Source organism: Cetorhinus maximus, chromosome 3 (assembly GCF_964194155.1).
Source record: "Cetorhinus maximus chromosome 3, sCetMax3.hap1.1, whole genome shotgun sequence".
NCBI lineage: Eukaryota > Metazoa > Chordata > Chondrichthyes > Lamniformes > Cetorhinidae > Cetorhinus > Cetorhinus maximus.
The window spans coordinates 161,641,299-161,657,939 of NC_135881.1; positions in this window are offsets into that span (position 1 = coordinate 161,641,299).

The following is a 16,641-nucleotide window of genomic DNA, read 5'->3' on the forward strand; positions in this document are numbered from 1 at the left end:
CATCCAAGGGCGGGTTGAGGTTCCTGATATTAATTTTTAGAAAAAGATAAAAATGTTTTGACAGTATTTACATCAGACGAATGTTCAGGTGTCTGATTCAGATGCGTGGACATTTTTTCAGCATTTGAAAATCTTTATTTATGGCTTTTGAATTTTTCAGCTTCTTGAGGCAGCTCTCTGCCTTTGGGAAGCTTTCTGTGAGTGCTCCTCTGGGCCTGTGCTGATGTCAGCACTTGCTCTCCTCCTGCCCCACCCTGGCAGCTCTGAGTATTTCAGCTCACCTTTCAAGCTGGCTGTTAATTGGCCAACCAGCGTGAAATCACAGTCAGGGGCCGATCACAGGCCATCGCCTGTTTCCTGGCCGCTCCCAGGCTGGCTGACTGTGCCTGCATGCTGAACTCAAAATCCTGCCCGAGGTCTGTTGTCCGACACAATTCCTCCGGAAAACCATATGCAGCAAACAAACTACACAAAATATCTAGAGTTTTGCTAGTTGTTGTTTGAGTCATTGGAAACCCCTCACCCACTTGGAATGGGTATCTATCACATTGGATAGCTGTTGCCCTTCTGCCTCTGCCACACTCTAGCTGGTCATTTCCATGGCTGCAAAGGTACTGATGTTTGCTTCCTACTGCTTGACAAAAACTCGATACTGTTTCATTGTGTTTTCTATGTCCTTATCTAACATTGGCCACCAAAAATACCTCCTCGTTAGCCTCTTTATCAAACACATTCCTAAGTGTTAATCATCAAGATCAAATTGCAGTTGCTATCAGCACTTTTCAGGGAATAAAATGCTGGCTCCCCCCACAATACAACATTTATCAACTGACAATGCATTCTTACACGGAAAAATAGCCTGATTTCTAAATCCAGTATCGTGTAGCATAGTCGTACACCCTTTCTAATATGGGATTGTTCAACATATGTCATCTGCTGTGACTAGCAACTCATCTATGTATGAAAAGAAAAATATATCTTCCCTGTTGGGCTCTACCTCTGATGGGGTTGATCATCTAGACATTGCATCGGTATTACAATGATCTTCTGTATTTAATGTTGTACTTATAAGCTGACAACATCAAAGCCCAACACTTCACTGCAGCCACAGCTAAAGTGGATACTGTTGACTCTGTCTTTGAGTACAACTGATTTAGGGACAAACAAAGCTTACTACCGGTAGTTCGTTTTAAGTCGACTTTATTATATCACACAGATTTACTTAAAAGCGCTTTACCAAAATAACTCTAAAAGCTTACACAGTTTGGAATGTAATGATACTACCCGTTCAAGGAGAGGTGATCAGTCTCTGGCTTGGCGGTAGATCTTGTCACTGAGACCCTGACTCAGGGTCCACTTTGTGAGGGTTTTTCCTGCAGGTCTTCGCTGCCGATGTCTCTGAAGTTCCTTCTTTTACACAGTTGCACCCAGCATTGAGAGTGTTCTTAATCACATACTCATGTGAGTCGTGGTCACCCGTTTACTTAGCGATAAGTGTAAAACAGGTTACATCTGTTACATTGTTCCTTGTGAGTAAGTTAGTTTCTCATTTGTGTTGATTCATCCAGTTGAGTAGGGGAGGGGGTACCTTCTGTTCCGTGCAATCAACCGTCTCTTCCCCTTTCGCTGATAGTGCACATTCCATTCCTGTGCGCTGCTTCTATGTTGACATCCTTTACCATCATGCTCCATGAGTGTTGCAGTTTGCTTAGCCTTTCTGGCTACAGTACTGCTTAGATTCAGAATTAATGGCTTATGATCAGTTACAATTGTGAAACTATGACCAAACACATCCTCACAAATCAGCGTGATGCACGCTCCTCAAAGTGGGACCTCTCCCTGTTGATGTAAGCAGGCTTCTCCTGCATGAAAACAGATGTAGAGAGTGTGAGCAGGACACATGGCACTGTGTGGAATGTTTGAGTGGTGAGCGGAGTCATGGACAGGATGAGGATGTGAGCTCGAGAGGATATGAGCCTGATGGAGATGTGAGGGTGTGTGTGAGAGTTAGTGGTGTTGTCCCTTGAGGTGTGAGACCCCTGTGGATGTGTGATGGGTTTGTGAGTGTGTGAGTTGAGAATGATGAGGTAGTTGACTTACACTGGCAGAACGGATGAGAGCATTCATCCTCTTCCTGCACTGGATGGCTGACCTCCTCTGTGCTCCGGTGGCACTGACCATCGCTGCAACTGCCACTGCCTCCCAGGCCGGATTCGTGACTCTGGTGTACCTCCTGCGGCCAGAGCGTGGATAGAGCAAGTGCCCCAGAGAGGCGTCACTAAATTTAAGGGCTGCCCTCTTCTTTGATTTCAGGGCCATCTGCCACCTGAAGCAGTCCTACTTTGTAGACATGAAGTAGGCTGACTCTCATGCGCTTTAAATATGGCACCTGGAATGAGGAAGCGCTGACATCACGGTGTGGCAGACAAACCCAAACCCACCTACCAGCGAACTGGCGTGTTTCCCGCGGATGCTTTATTAATGAGGCAGGGCATGGCAGGAAGGGGGCGATATGGCACGAGACCCTGACATTGGGGCCGACGGGTTAAACATCATTTTTCACGCCCGCTACCGCACTTAGTGCAAATCTGGGACGATTCCACCCATTGGCATAAGCATTGGAAACAGTACCTTGTACCACTGCTACTACCAGCTGCCATTGATGGGGCATTCTTACTCAGCTACAGCTTGCTTACTTCAGCAGGCCACTGACGATTGTTAAGTCCGACTTGAGTCATGTTCCGCCATGTCCATGGGCAATGCTGTTGACAAGCTATGTTAAAGGCCAGCTTTGGCAATGTCGTCAATTTACTGCAAATTTGCTGACTTTTTAAGCTACAAACCAATCAGTCTCACAACCCTCTCTCTTGAAATTCTACAAAATTACAATGAATTGACAGGTTTCTCAAGACCATAAAAAACTCCCCAATGCCCACCTTGGACAGCTGATTACTTGATCCAAAATACTAGCTTTCTCCGATCTCCAAAGGTTTTTGATTGTAGTGATACTCAAGCTTAATCAAAGGGTCAGAACTTCCAAGGAGTGGCAACCACAGTCAGATTGCTACTCCACTCCTTTTAGCTTACACTACAATGCAGCTGCACATTTCTCACCTGACCTTCTGACGCAGGTTTGGTGGGAAAAGTGCAGTGCAGCAAGTTCCCAAGGCCTTCAGTGCAGGGCAGCAGCATCAGGGGAAGTGAAGCCACAGGTCTTGTAGTAATTGTCGTTTTGATAAATGTAGGACTGTAGCTTTAAGAATAATCCTGTGCTGTAAGATCACATGATCTGTGTAAACCAGTTTGCAGTGCAGGGAACCTTGACGGGGGAGTGGGGGGGAGAAATTCTTCTTTAGCTATAGAGATAGATGCCCACATGTAGCTGCTCCTGTCTCATAATACAGTTCAATGTTTCCACCAAGAAACATTGCCTGGCAAATCAACTCTATAAGAAACTGGCGATGAGGATAAATCCGATCCAGTGCTGTCCCTTGCCCAGAGATTGTGAGTATCTAAGATAGTTGAAGAGAAAGGTTATATTAATCCAAGATGCCACAGTTTGGCAGAATCAATCCCTTTGAGCCAGCCACAGATGACTGGTCTCAATATATAGAAGGTCCTGGGTTCTACTTTCAAGCCAATGAAATCAAGGGGGAGGAAAAGTCGCAGAACTTTCCAAGATGCGAGTAGATAATGAAATCATGGGTAGCTCAACTACTGAACTAAAACAAGTTGAGATTTCACCTGAGGGAAGTCTGGCCAATAGTGAAGTCAAAAAGAAGGACAAAAGAAAAAGGAAGAAGGAAAAAAGTGGGAATGAAAAAAAAAACAGGTGAATTATTGGAAACTAAACTTGCTTTTTTCCTATTTCACTACAGAACAGAGGGGAAGATGGAGAAAAGTCAAGAGAACCAAAAAACAGCTCATGATTTGCATAGTCATGAGTGACAATTTACTGTTGGAGAAACAGTATATGTAAGGAATTTAGGTGGAGGACTGAAGTGGTTACCTGGTAAAGTGAGCTATGTGACCGGACCATTGTCATCCCACGTGGAAGTGGAGGGCCAGATCACCCGTAAGCACATGGATCATTTAAGAAGAAGGGAGATACCCCAACAAATGATGTTCCACCTGTAACCATTGTCAAATCTGTGGTTCCTGTTGAAGTTGTTCAACCAATGATAGACATGCCCGATGTCTCTGTCAGAGTGGAAGACACTGAACTGCTTGTGCCTAATGAGGTACCTGATGTTAATGCGGTTCCAGCGATCCTGGGTCCTGCAAAAGAATCTGAAGTCGTGGAGCTACAACGTTCCACACGGGAATTTTTCATCACCTGTGTAAATAATATAATGTCATGAGATAAACATCCTTGTAAATACAAAATGTACAGAAAAGTTAAAGAGGGAGGAGTGTAGTAATTATAGTTTTGATAAACATAGGACTGTAGCTTTTAATAATCTGTGTTGTAAGATCGTACGATCTGTGTAAACCAATCTGTTTGTGGCAGAGGAACCTCTAGCAGGGAGTAGTTCTTTAGTTATGGAGTTAGATGCACACATGTGGTTGCTGCTGCTGTCTTGTAAACAAAGTTCAATGTTTCCACCAAAAAAAGTTGCCTGGAAAATCATCTCTATAACAGCCCCTTTTTACAGCATTAACTGCCATAAAGCAGATAAATTTAAGGGTCCCAGCCACTTTGAGAAGTCCGTGAGAAGGTAAATGTGTAACATAAGTGGGTAGGATGGGCTGTCGGGGTGGGAGGTGGTCAATTGTGGGGTCAGAATGGTAGTTGGGGTCGTGATGGTAATCATGGGGGCGGGAATGTAGTCAAGGGTGTGGGGGAGTTAGTAGGGAGGTCAGGGGTTATAGTTGGGGCATCCGGTCTTGGGGCAGTTTTGTACAGTAGTTACCCAGGATTAGAAGTGTTTTTAGTTCTTCTAACTCTTCCTGGGAGGCGTGGTGATCATTCCTCTTGGTTCCATAGAGTGGACTTATAAATAAAATTATTTTCTTAACTTACCTAAAGTTGGTTGTCATGTGGGCTACTGAAGAAGCCATAACCTACCTTATTTAGTACTGACTAATTCCTTAAGTAGGCCCATCAACAGACATTAGGCCAATAATTTACATATTTAAGGGAATTGGTGCCTGTTTTGGATTTCCACTCAGAAAATTGTATGTTTTGGGCCCATTTTACATCTGAAAACTGGTACAATGCGTTCCAATTGCTTCCTTTTAATTCCCTCTGATGTGACCTAGCAAGGCACTTGATTATACAAAGACTCAAGAAAAAGTCCCACAATCACCTTTTTATTTTGGGGCAGGAAAAAAATGATGTCTTGCCAGTGTTGCCTGTATCCAAAAGACAAATGAACAAATCTGCTCACAGAGACTTACCAACCCATGCTGTGAGGAGAACATCAGAACGAGAGAGCATCATCATGTTACTTTAACCTCTGGTCAGTGTATTTCTGATGTCCATGACTGAGAATTCACCAAAAAAGTATGTAGTCGCTCTGATACAATGAAATATTCAGGGCAGATTATAATTTTCAGAAAGCAGAAATCATCTTCGAAGAAAGCAGAAGGATCCCCATCTTGCAGCATTTTCAGAAATTACATACTTCAAAATCCTGTGATTTTCCTAACAAATTATTAATTATAAGTAAAACCAAGCATTTTTGCACTTAGTCTGTATAAGAAGAATTTCTGGACTCAAATGACAGGCTAAAGAGAAAGAACTCCCTTAGTAAAAATGGTCTAATGTTTTTCAAAAAGTAGATTCTATTTATACCCTAGCAGTTTCCTTTGACCCTGGCTGTGATTAACTGATAGAATTGTTCCTTGCAAAATTATTTACATTTCTGTGTAAGCACAATTATAATTCTCAAATTTTGAAAGCAAAACATTAAGCTACAATTATTGTCCTTTGACGTGAACATTAAATTGTACACAAGTTATTCTAAGTGCAAAATATTTACATTCATTCAGTTATATTTTTAACAATATTTGATATCAAAATAGTTATGTTGCATGAATCCTTGAATTCTCTTCATCGGGCATGCTGTAATGAGATACAGGCATTTGGGTTTTGTGGTTAACTAATGACAAATATTTTGAAATGTAGGCCCTGGGTTGGAATCATGTATCACTCACTGATTTCTCACTATTTAAATATTAAAAACCTTTGAAATGAACTTCCATGTGGTGAGTGACTTAGCATTTTATATTGTTATCTGTACATCAGTGACCCTCCATGTGTAACTCACTCAGACTGTGTGGAATGCGTTACAACAACGTTAAATTCCTTCACCTGGAATTTTTGCAATCGTTCCCACGATGTCCTGCCCTGACTTTGGCAGAAACTCTGGAGAAATGGCTAAAACAACCTGTATTCTGCTGACATTGCAAAAGGTTATATTTCTATATTCAAAACAAAAATAAAAATACCTGGAAAAACTCAGCAGGTCTGACAGTATCTGCGGAGAGGAACACAGTTAACATTTCTCCGCAGATGCTGTCAGACCTGCTGAGTTTTTCCAGGTATTTTTATTTTTGTTTTGGATTTCCAGCATCCACAGTTTTTTGCTTTTATCTTAGTGTATATTTCTATATTGCCTGTGGAGGGTCCTTTCAAACTACATGCTGGTAGTGGGGAGCCTTAACCCTGTCTGCAATTTAGTATTATTATCGGCAGTTGGGAGTCCCTACTGCCAAAGTATGTTCTGAAAATTACCCTTGGCTTTTTGTATTTGCAGCTAAAATGTAGTGACTGGCAATCTCTAAATGTGCTTCATTGCTCCAGTAATTTCTCAACATCAATTATAGGTGCTTTGTTGCTGTTTAGCATCCTGTTCAACTTCTTCTCCATTAACCAAATTCTTAAACTGCTAACCACCTAACTTCCTTCCCTGGCTCCCAATTTAGCCAAAGTTATAAATGGTTCTCTCTCATCAGACATTGTCCTGTTCTCTTTCAAAGCTGCCATTTTTCTTTGACCCTTCCTGATAAAGCCCTTCCTTGACCTCTCTCTCCTTTCAAAATGCAGCCCATCTCCAAGGTCAATTCCTCTCCTTCAGTGTGCAGACTCTCCTGCCCCAATTCTGTGTTGATTACTCCCAAAACTGCCCTTTTAAACTCCTCCAATCAGATTGCACACTATAGCACCAATTTATCCTAATTAAAATCGCAACTGACTTCTTCTGTGACTGACCACAGTGCATTACCAGCCTTGTCCTCTTTGACCTCTCTGTAGACTGTGATATGATTCTCAATATCCTCAATACCTCTCCTCCTTGTCCAGCTTGGCTGGACTACCATGTTTGGTTCCACTCTTATTTATCCATTTGTAGTCAGAGTATATCAAGCAATGGCTTCTCATAGCTCTTGCAATATTAACCCCTGAGTGTCACAGAAATCTATCTCTGGCCTCCTCCATTGTCCTCTTTGGGGAGCACCTGCAAGTGCCAGACTACACTTGAGACCAGATGGTGGTAGTGCAAGTTGCATGAATGATGACCAAGGAAGGGAGGAAGGGTTAGCGGGGAAGGGTGGAATAGTGGCCAGGCAAAGGTGGAAGCGATAGTGCAGGGTCTCCGGGTGTCCTTTAAATATGGCACTCAGACCTTTGACCCCATGAGATAACGGTGGGGAGGACAACTTCCTGCCTGCTCCACCATGAGATTTGCCATGCTCTGCACGGATGCATATATAACAAGCTGAACAGCGCAAGATTGCACGTGTTCAGCCATCCTGCCCTCCAGCAGAAAACACCCTGACTTCCATTCCCACCACCAAACTTCCATTCCCACAACCAAACTTAAGACTTCAGAACGGAAGGTCCACCCATGGTCTACTTCAGTTTCATTCTGCCTTTTGATGTGCCTTCAGCCCCTGGAATTTTCCAAGGGATATTGATGAACAAGGAATTGAGGCATTAGTGTGCTTTTCAGATTATTTCAGCTCCAGATAGGCATTCCTATGATGACAGATTGAAAGAAGTGCTCCAACATTTGGAAACGTATAGAGTTTGGGTGACGGTACACAAATGTGAAATGTTTTAAAACTCTCCAGGGTACTTGGTTGGGTCACAAGGTAGACATGGACCTTACCAAGAGTAAGATTCAAGCAGTAAGAAATATGCCACAATCCCGGAACATCCCTGAGCTCAGATCTTTTTGGGCCTCATGAATTACTACGGAAAATTCATACCAAATTTGGCAATATTATTAGATCCATTGAATGGACTTTTGAGGAAGGGGGTTCCGTGGAATGGGATGAAGGAATGTGATAAGGATACTTTGTGTAAAAGTCAACTTGTAGAGGGTACAATGCTTGTACAATATGATGTGTCCAAAGGGATTAAGCTAACATGTGATGCATCTCCATATAGGGTAGGTGCTGCGATCTCTCGTGTTGGAAAGTGGTGAGGAGAGATCGATTATATTTGCCTCATGCACCCTCAGTGCCAAGGACCAAAATTATGCTCAGGTAGAAAGTGAAGCATTGCCCTTGATTTTTGGAGCAAGAAGATTTCGTAAATAATTGTTTGGTCATAGTTTCACAATTGTAACTGATCATAAGCCACTAATTCTGAATCTAAGCAGTACCCACTTTAGATGCATCCCTAAATTATTGGCCTAATGTCCGTTGATGGGCCTACTTAAGGAATTAGTCAGTGCTAAACAAGGCAGGTTCTGGCTTCTTCAGTAACCCACATGACCACCAACTTTAGGTAAGTTAAGAAAATCATTTTATTTAAAAGTCTGCTCTATGGAACCAAGAAGAAAAATCACCACGCCTCTCCCTGCTCACCTCACCCATAGCCTGCTACAATCATCCTTCTTGGGACTTACCCAAGGGCCAATGCTGGTGAATTCATTGCATACACTCACAAGTTATTTGGATCAGAAATTCCCTCATATTTTCATAATGCTAAATGCATGTGAGGGGGCTGGTTCATTAGGTGGCTGGTGTGTGGCTCACCTGAATGCCAACAGCACAGGTTCCATTCCCATTCCAGCTGAGGTAGAATTGGGACCTGCCTTCTCGCCCTGACCCGGAGAGTGGAGGCAATAACAAACCAAATGGCCAAGAAAACTGGAAAAAGGCCATCCCATAACCTTTAGTGTTTTCATGTATAAGAAAAACACATTAAACCAGTTCTCTTTTACTCAATCTCCATGTTGTACATGAGTAATTTTTTCAGTAAAGATATAAGTCTGACAATGGGAATGGGATTGAGGATTCCCTAGCTGAAAAATTTTAGGGTTGGTGGAGTTTCCAGCTAATCAACTGAGGGAATTGAGTGTAATTTGTTGAGAAAAGGCTTAAAATCCAGTCTAAAAAAAGCAGGTTGTACACAAGGGTGGACTGATCTTCTAAGTTGGCTGTGCCTATGGGAATTTTTGGGCGACTTGGGGAGAATAGCTGTGACTGGGGTGTTTATGCGGAGTGTCTACAGATGTTTTCACTGCTAACAATATCCTCAAAAATTCTGATAATCCAGCTGTCATCCAGGCTGTCAAGCCCATAGTAGGGAAATGAAAAGGGCAATAGTTTTGACTGAAGTTGGCCCGGAAGTATAGAAGATGCTCAAGAATTTGCTTGCCCCAGCAAAGCCAAAGGGCATGCCACTGAGGACATTTTGGCCCATAATTTCCGATATCTGGGTCCTCGTACCCAGAAGATACCCCAGAAGATGCACTGAAAGGACTCCCCGGAAGTACCCCCGTATGGATTGCATGGCAATTGCCCGGGAAGTTCAAACTTCCTTTGGGCAATTATCCTACACTGGGAACCATCTGATAGACCAACTTAAATCGGAGACTTTGGATGGTTCCGATTGTCTTACAGGCATAGTTACCCGGGAAGAGTTAGAAGAATTAAAAACTCTTCTAATCCTGGGTAACTACCGTACAAAACTGCCCCAAGAACGGATGCCCCAAATGTAACCCCTGACCTCCCTACTAACCTCCCCCATACCCCTGACTACATTCCTGTCCCCCTGATTACCCTCCCGACCCCAACTACCATTCCGACCCCACGACTGACCACCACCCACCCCGACAACCTATCCTACCTACTTATCTTACACATTTACCTTCTCGCGGACTTCTCAAAGTAGCTGGGACCCTTAAATTTATCTGCTTTATGGCAGTTAATGCTGTAAAAAGGGGCTGTTATAGAGTTTATTTTCCAGGCAACTTTTCTTGGTGGAAACATTGAACTTTGTTTACAAGACAGCAGCAGCAGCCACATGTGTGCATCTAACTCCATAACTAAAGAACTACTCCCTGCTAGAGGTTCCTCTGCCACAAACAGATTGGTTTACACAGATCATATGATCTTACAACACAGATTATTAAAAGCTACAGTCCTATGTTTATCAAAACTATAATTACTACACTCCTTCCTCTTTAACTTTTCTGTACATTTTGTATTTACAAGGATGTTTATCTCATGACATTATATTATTTACACAGGTGATGAAAAATTCCCGTGTGGAACGTTGTAGCTCCACGACTTCAGATTCATTTGCAAGAACCAGAATCTCTGGAACCGCATTAACATTGGGTACCTCAGTAGGCACAAGCAGTTCAGTGTCTTCCACTCTGACAGAGACATCGGGCATGTCTATCTTTGGTTGATCAAAATCAGCAGGAACCACAGATTTCACAATGGTTACGGGTGGAACATCATTTTCACAGTAAATTTTTGTTCATGGTCTATGCAAATCATGAGTCACTTTTTGGTTCCCTTGAGTTTCTTCCACCTTCCCCTCCAAATTGGGAAGCATCAGGTTTAGTCTTGTTCGAAGATGACACCTCATCAACAATTCTGCAGGTGTTGCACCTGTAGTAGTGTGGGTGTGGGAGGGGGGTTGTTCTGTAGTGAAATAGGTAAAAAGCAAGTTTAGTTTCCAACAATTCACCTGTTTTTTCTTTCATTCCCACCTTTCTCCTTCTTCCTTCTTGTCGTTTTCTTTATACCATAGAATTTAGTCCCGCCCTTCTTTTTGACTTCACTATTGGCCAGACTTCCCTCAGGTGAAATCTCAACTTGTTTTAGTTCAATAGTTGAGCTACCCATGATTTCATTATCTACTCACATCTTGGAAAGTTCTACGACTTTTCCTCCCCCTTGATTTCATTGGCTTGAAAGTAGAACCCAAGACCTTTTATATATTGAGACCAGTCATCTGTGGCTGGCTCAAAGGGATTGATTCTGCCAAACTGTGGCATCTTGGATTAATATAACCTTTCTCTTTAACTATCTTAGATACTCACAATCTCTGGGCAAGGGACAGCACCGGATCGGATTTATCCTCATCGCCAGTTTCTTATAGAGTTGATTTGCCAGGCAATGTTTCTTGGTGGAAACATTGAACTGTATTACGAGACAGAAGCAGCTACATGTGGGCATCTATCTCTATAGCTAAAGAAGAATTTCTCCCCCCCGCCCCCCGCCAAGGTTCCCTGCACTGCAAACTGGTCTACACAGATCATGTGGTCTTACAACACAGGATTATTCTTAAAGCTACAGTCCTACATTTATCAAAACGATAATTACTACAAGACCTGTGGCTTCACTTCCCCTGATGCTGCTGCCCTGCACTGAAGGCCTTGGGAACTTGCTGCACTGCACTTTTCCCACCAAACCTGCGTCAGAAGGTCAGGTGAGAAATGTGTAGCTGCATTGTAGTGTAATCTAAAAGGAGTGGAGTATCAATCTGACTGTGGTTGCCACTCCATGGAAGTTCTGACCCTTTGATTAAGCTTGAGTATCACTACAATCAAAAACATTTGGAGATCGGAGAAAGCTAATATTTTGGATCAAGGAATCAGCTGTCCAAGGAGGGCATTGGGGAGTTTTTTATGGTCTTGAGAAACTTGTCAATTCATTGTAATTTTGTAGAATTTCAAGAGAGAGGGTTGTGAGACTGATTGGTTTGTAGCTTAAAAAGTCAGCAAATTTGCAGTAAGTTGATGACATTGCCAAAGCTGGCCTTTAACATAGCTTATCAACAGCATTGCCCATGGACATGGCGGAACATGACTCAAGTCAGACTTAACAATCGTCAGTGGCCTGCTGAAGTAAGCAAGCTGTAGCTGAGTAAGAATGCCCCATCAATGGCAGCTGGTAGTAGCAGTGGTACAAGGTACTGTTTCCAATGCCTATGCCAATGGGTGGAATCGTCCTAGATTCGCACTAAGTGCGGTAGCGGGTGTGAAAAATGATGTTTAACCCATCGGCCCCAATGTCAGGGTCTCGTGCCATATCGCCCCCTTCCTGCCATGCCCCGCCTCATTAATAAAGCATTCACGGGAAACACGCCAGATTGCTGGTGGGTGGGTTCGGGTTTGTCTGCCACACCGTGATGTCAGCGCTTCCTCATTCCAGGTGCCATATTTAAAGCGCACCAGAGCTCAGCCTACTTCATGTCTACAAAGTAGGACTGCTTCAGGTGGCAGATGGCCCTGAAATCAAAGAAGAGGGCAGCCCTTAAATTTAGTGACGCCTCTCTGGGGCACTTGCTGGACACAGTGGAAGGCCACCGCGATGTCCTCTATCCACATTCTGGCCGCAGGAGGTACACCAGAGTCACCAATCCGGCCTGGGAGGCAGTGGCAGTGGCAGCGATGGTCAGTGCCACCGGAGCACAGAGGAGGTCAGCCATCCAGTGCAGGAAGAGGATGAATGCTCTCATCCGTTCTGCCAGTGTAAGTCAACTACCTCATCATTCTCAACTCACACACTCACAAACCCATCACACATCCACAGGGGTCTCACACCTCAAGGGACAACACCACTAACTCTCACACACACCCTCACATCTCCATCAGGCTCATATCCTCTCGAGCTCACATCCTCATCCTGTCCATGACTCCGCTCACCACTCAAACATTCCACACAGTGCCATGTGTCCTGCTCACACTCTCTACATCTGTTTTCATGCAGGAGAAGCCTGCTTACATCAGCAGGGAGAGGTCCCACTTTGAGGAGCGTGCATCACCCTGATTTGTGAGGACGTGTTTGGTTATAGTTTCACAATTGTAACTGATCATAAGCCATTAATTCTGAATCTAAGCAGTACTGTAGCCAGAAAGGCTAAGCAAACTGCAACACTCATGGAGCATGATGGTAAAGGATGTCAACAAAGAAGCAGCGCACAGGAATGGAATGTGCACTATCAGCGAAAGGGGAAGAGACGGTTGATTGCACGGAACAGAAGGTACCCCCTCCCCTACTCAACTGGATGAATCAACACAAATGAGAAACTAACTTACTCACAAGGAACAATGTAACAGATGTAACCTGTTTTACACTTATCGCTAAGTAAACGGGTGACCACGACTCACATGAGTATGTGATTAAGAACACTCTCAATGCTGGGTGCAACTGTGTAAAAGAAGGAACTTCAGAGACATCGGCAGCGAAGACCTGCAGGAAAAACCCTCACAAAGTGGACCCTGAGTCAGGGTCTCAGTGACAAGATCTACCGCCAAGCCAGAGACTGATCACCTCTCCTTGAACGGGTAGTATCATTACATTCCAAACTGTGTAAGCTTTTAGAGTTATTTTGGTAAAGCGCTTTTAAGTAAATCTGTGTGATATAATAAAGTCGACTTAAAACGAACTACCGGTAGTAAGCTTTGTTTGTCCCTAAATCAGTTGTACTCAAAGACAGAGTCAACAGTACCCACGTTAGCTGTAGCTGCAATGAAGTGGTGGGCTTTGATTTTGTCAGCTTATAAGTACAACATTAAATACAGAAGATCATTGTAATACCGATGCAATGTCTAGATGATCAACCCCATCAGAGGTAGAGCCCAACAGGGAAGATATATTTTTCTTTTCATACATAGATGAGTTGCTAGTCACAGCAGATGACATATGTTGAACAATCCCATATTAGAAAGGGTGTACGACTATGCTACACGATACTGGATTTAGAAATCAGGCTATTTTTCCGTGTAAGAATGCATTGTCAGTTGATAAATGTTGTATTGTGGGGGGGGGGGCAGCATTTTATTCCCTGAAAAGTGCTGATAGCAACTGCAATTTGATCTTGATGATTAACATTTAGGGATGTGTTTGATAAAGAGGCTAACGAGGAGGTATTTTTGGTGATAAAAACAAAAAACTGCGGATGCTGGAAATCCAAAACAAAAACAGAAATACCTGTATAAACTCAACAGGTCTGGCAGCTTCGGACGAGAAGAACAAAGTTGACGTTTCGAAGTATTTTTGGTGGCCAATTTTAGATAAGGACATAGAAAACACAATGAAACAGTATCGAGTTTTTGTCAAGCAGTAGGAAGCAATCATCAGTACCTTTGCAGCCATGGAAATGACCAGCTAGAGTGTGGCAGAGGCAGAAGGGCAACAGCTATTCAATGTGATAGATACCCATTCCAAGTGGGTGAGGGGTTTCACAGAATCACACAGAATCACAGTGCAGAAGAGGCCCTTCGGCCCATCGAGTCTGCACTGACACGTGAGAAGCACCTGACCTACCTACCTAATCCCATTTACTAGCACTTGGCCCCATAAGCTTTGAATGTTATGACGTGCCAAGTGCTCATCCACGTACTTTTTAAAGGATGTGAGGCAACTTGCTTCCACCACCCTCCCAGGCAGCACATTCCAGACTGTCACCACCCTCTGGGTAAAAAAGCTTTTCCTCACATCCCCCCTAAACCTCCTGCCTTTCACCTTGAGCTTATGTCCCCTCGTGACTGACCCTTCAACTAAGGGGAACACCACCCTGTCCATGCCCCTGATAGTCTTGTACACCTCGATCAGCTCGCCCCTCAGTCTTCTCTGCTCCAATGAAAACAATCCAAGTCTATCCAACCTCTCTTCATAATTTAAATGTTTCATCCCAGGCAACATCCTGGTGAATCTCCTCTGCACCCACTCCAGTGCAATCACATCCTTACTATAATGTGGTGACCAGAACTGCACACAGTACTCCAGCTGTGGCCTCACCAAGGTTCTATACAACTCCAACATGACCTCCCTACTTTTGGAATCGATGCTTAGATTGATAAAGGCAAGTGTCCCATATGCCTTTTTCACCACCCCACTAACATGCCCCTCTGCCTTCAGAGATCTATGGACACAAACGCCAAGTTCCCTTTGTTCCTCAGAACTTCCTAGTGCCATGCCGTTCATTGAATACTTCCTTGTCAAATTACTCCTTCCAAAGTGTATCACCTCACACTTTTCAGGGTAATATTCCAATGAATCAAACAACAACTAGCAAAACTCTAGATATTTTGTGCAGTTTATTTGCTGCGTATGGTTTTCCGGAGGAATTGTGTCGGACAACAGACCTTGGGCAGGATTTTGAGTTCGGCGTGCAGGCACAGTCAGCCAGCCTGGGAGCGGCCAGGAAACAGGCGATGGCCTGTGATCGGCCCCTGACTGCGATTTCACGCTGGTTGGCCAATTAACAGCCAGCTTGAAAGGTGAGCTGAAATACTCAGAGCTGCCAGGGTGGGGCAGGAGGAGAGCAAGTGCTGACGTCAGCACAGGCCCAGAGGAGCACTCACAGAAAGCTCCCCAAAGGCAGAGAGCTGCCTCAAGGAGCTGAAAAATTCAAAAGCCATAAATAAAGATTTTCAAATGCTGAAAAAATGTCCACGCATCTGAATCAGACACTTGAACATTCGTCTGATGTAAATACTGTCGAAACATTTTTATCTTTCTAAAAATTAATATCAGGAACCTCAACCCGCCCTTGGATGAGGTTCCCTCAAAAGGGCAAAGGCCGCTTGGCCGATTCACCCACCTACCTAATGATGGATGGACAATGAAAAATCACCATTGATTACTATGTTAATGGCCTTAATAGGCCTCTTAATTGTTAGTGGGGATACTGCGACTCTTGCACGCACCCACCGACCGAAATATCGCACAAGTGCGCAATGACGTCGGGATGCTTGCCCGACATCATCACGTGCTTTTTTTATTCATTTACGGGATGTAGGCATCACTGGCCAGGCCAGCATTTATTGCCCATGCCTAGTTGCCCTTGAGTGCTGGTGGTGAGCTGCCTTCTTGAACCGTTGCAGTCCTTGTGGTGTAGGTGCACCCACAGTGCAGTTAGGAAGGGAGTACCAGGATTTTTGACCGAGTGACAGTGAAAGAACGGCAATATATTTCCAAGTCAGGATGGTATGTGGCTTGGAGAGGAACTTCCAGGTGGTGATGTTCCCATGTGTCTGTTGCCCTTGTCCTTCTCGATGGTACTGGTCCTGGGTTTGGAAGGTGCTGTTGAAGGAACCTTGGTGGATTCCTTATGTCCTCATCACAACATGCCTTCCCACCCATTTTTGTATCGTCAGCAAATTTGGATGCATTACACTCAGCCCCCCTCCTCCAAGTCATTAATATAGATAGTAAATAATTGAGGCCCTCAGACTGTTCCTCGTGGTACTCCACTAGTTACATCTTTCCAACCTGAAAAAGACCCATTAATCCCGACTCTGGCTTGTGTGTGTTAATCAATCCTCAATCCATGCTAATGCATTACCCCAATACCGTGAGCTCCTACCTTGTGAAATAACCTTTTATGTGGCACCTTATCGAATGCCTTCTGGAAATCCAAATACACTACCTCTACCAGTT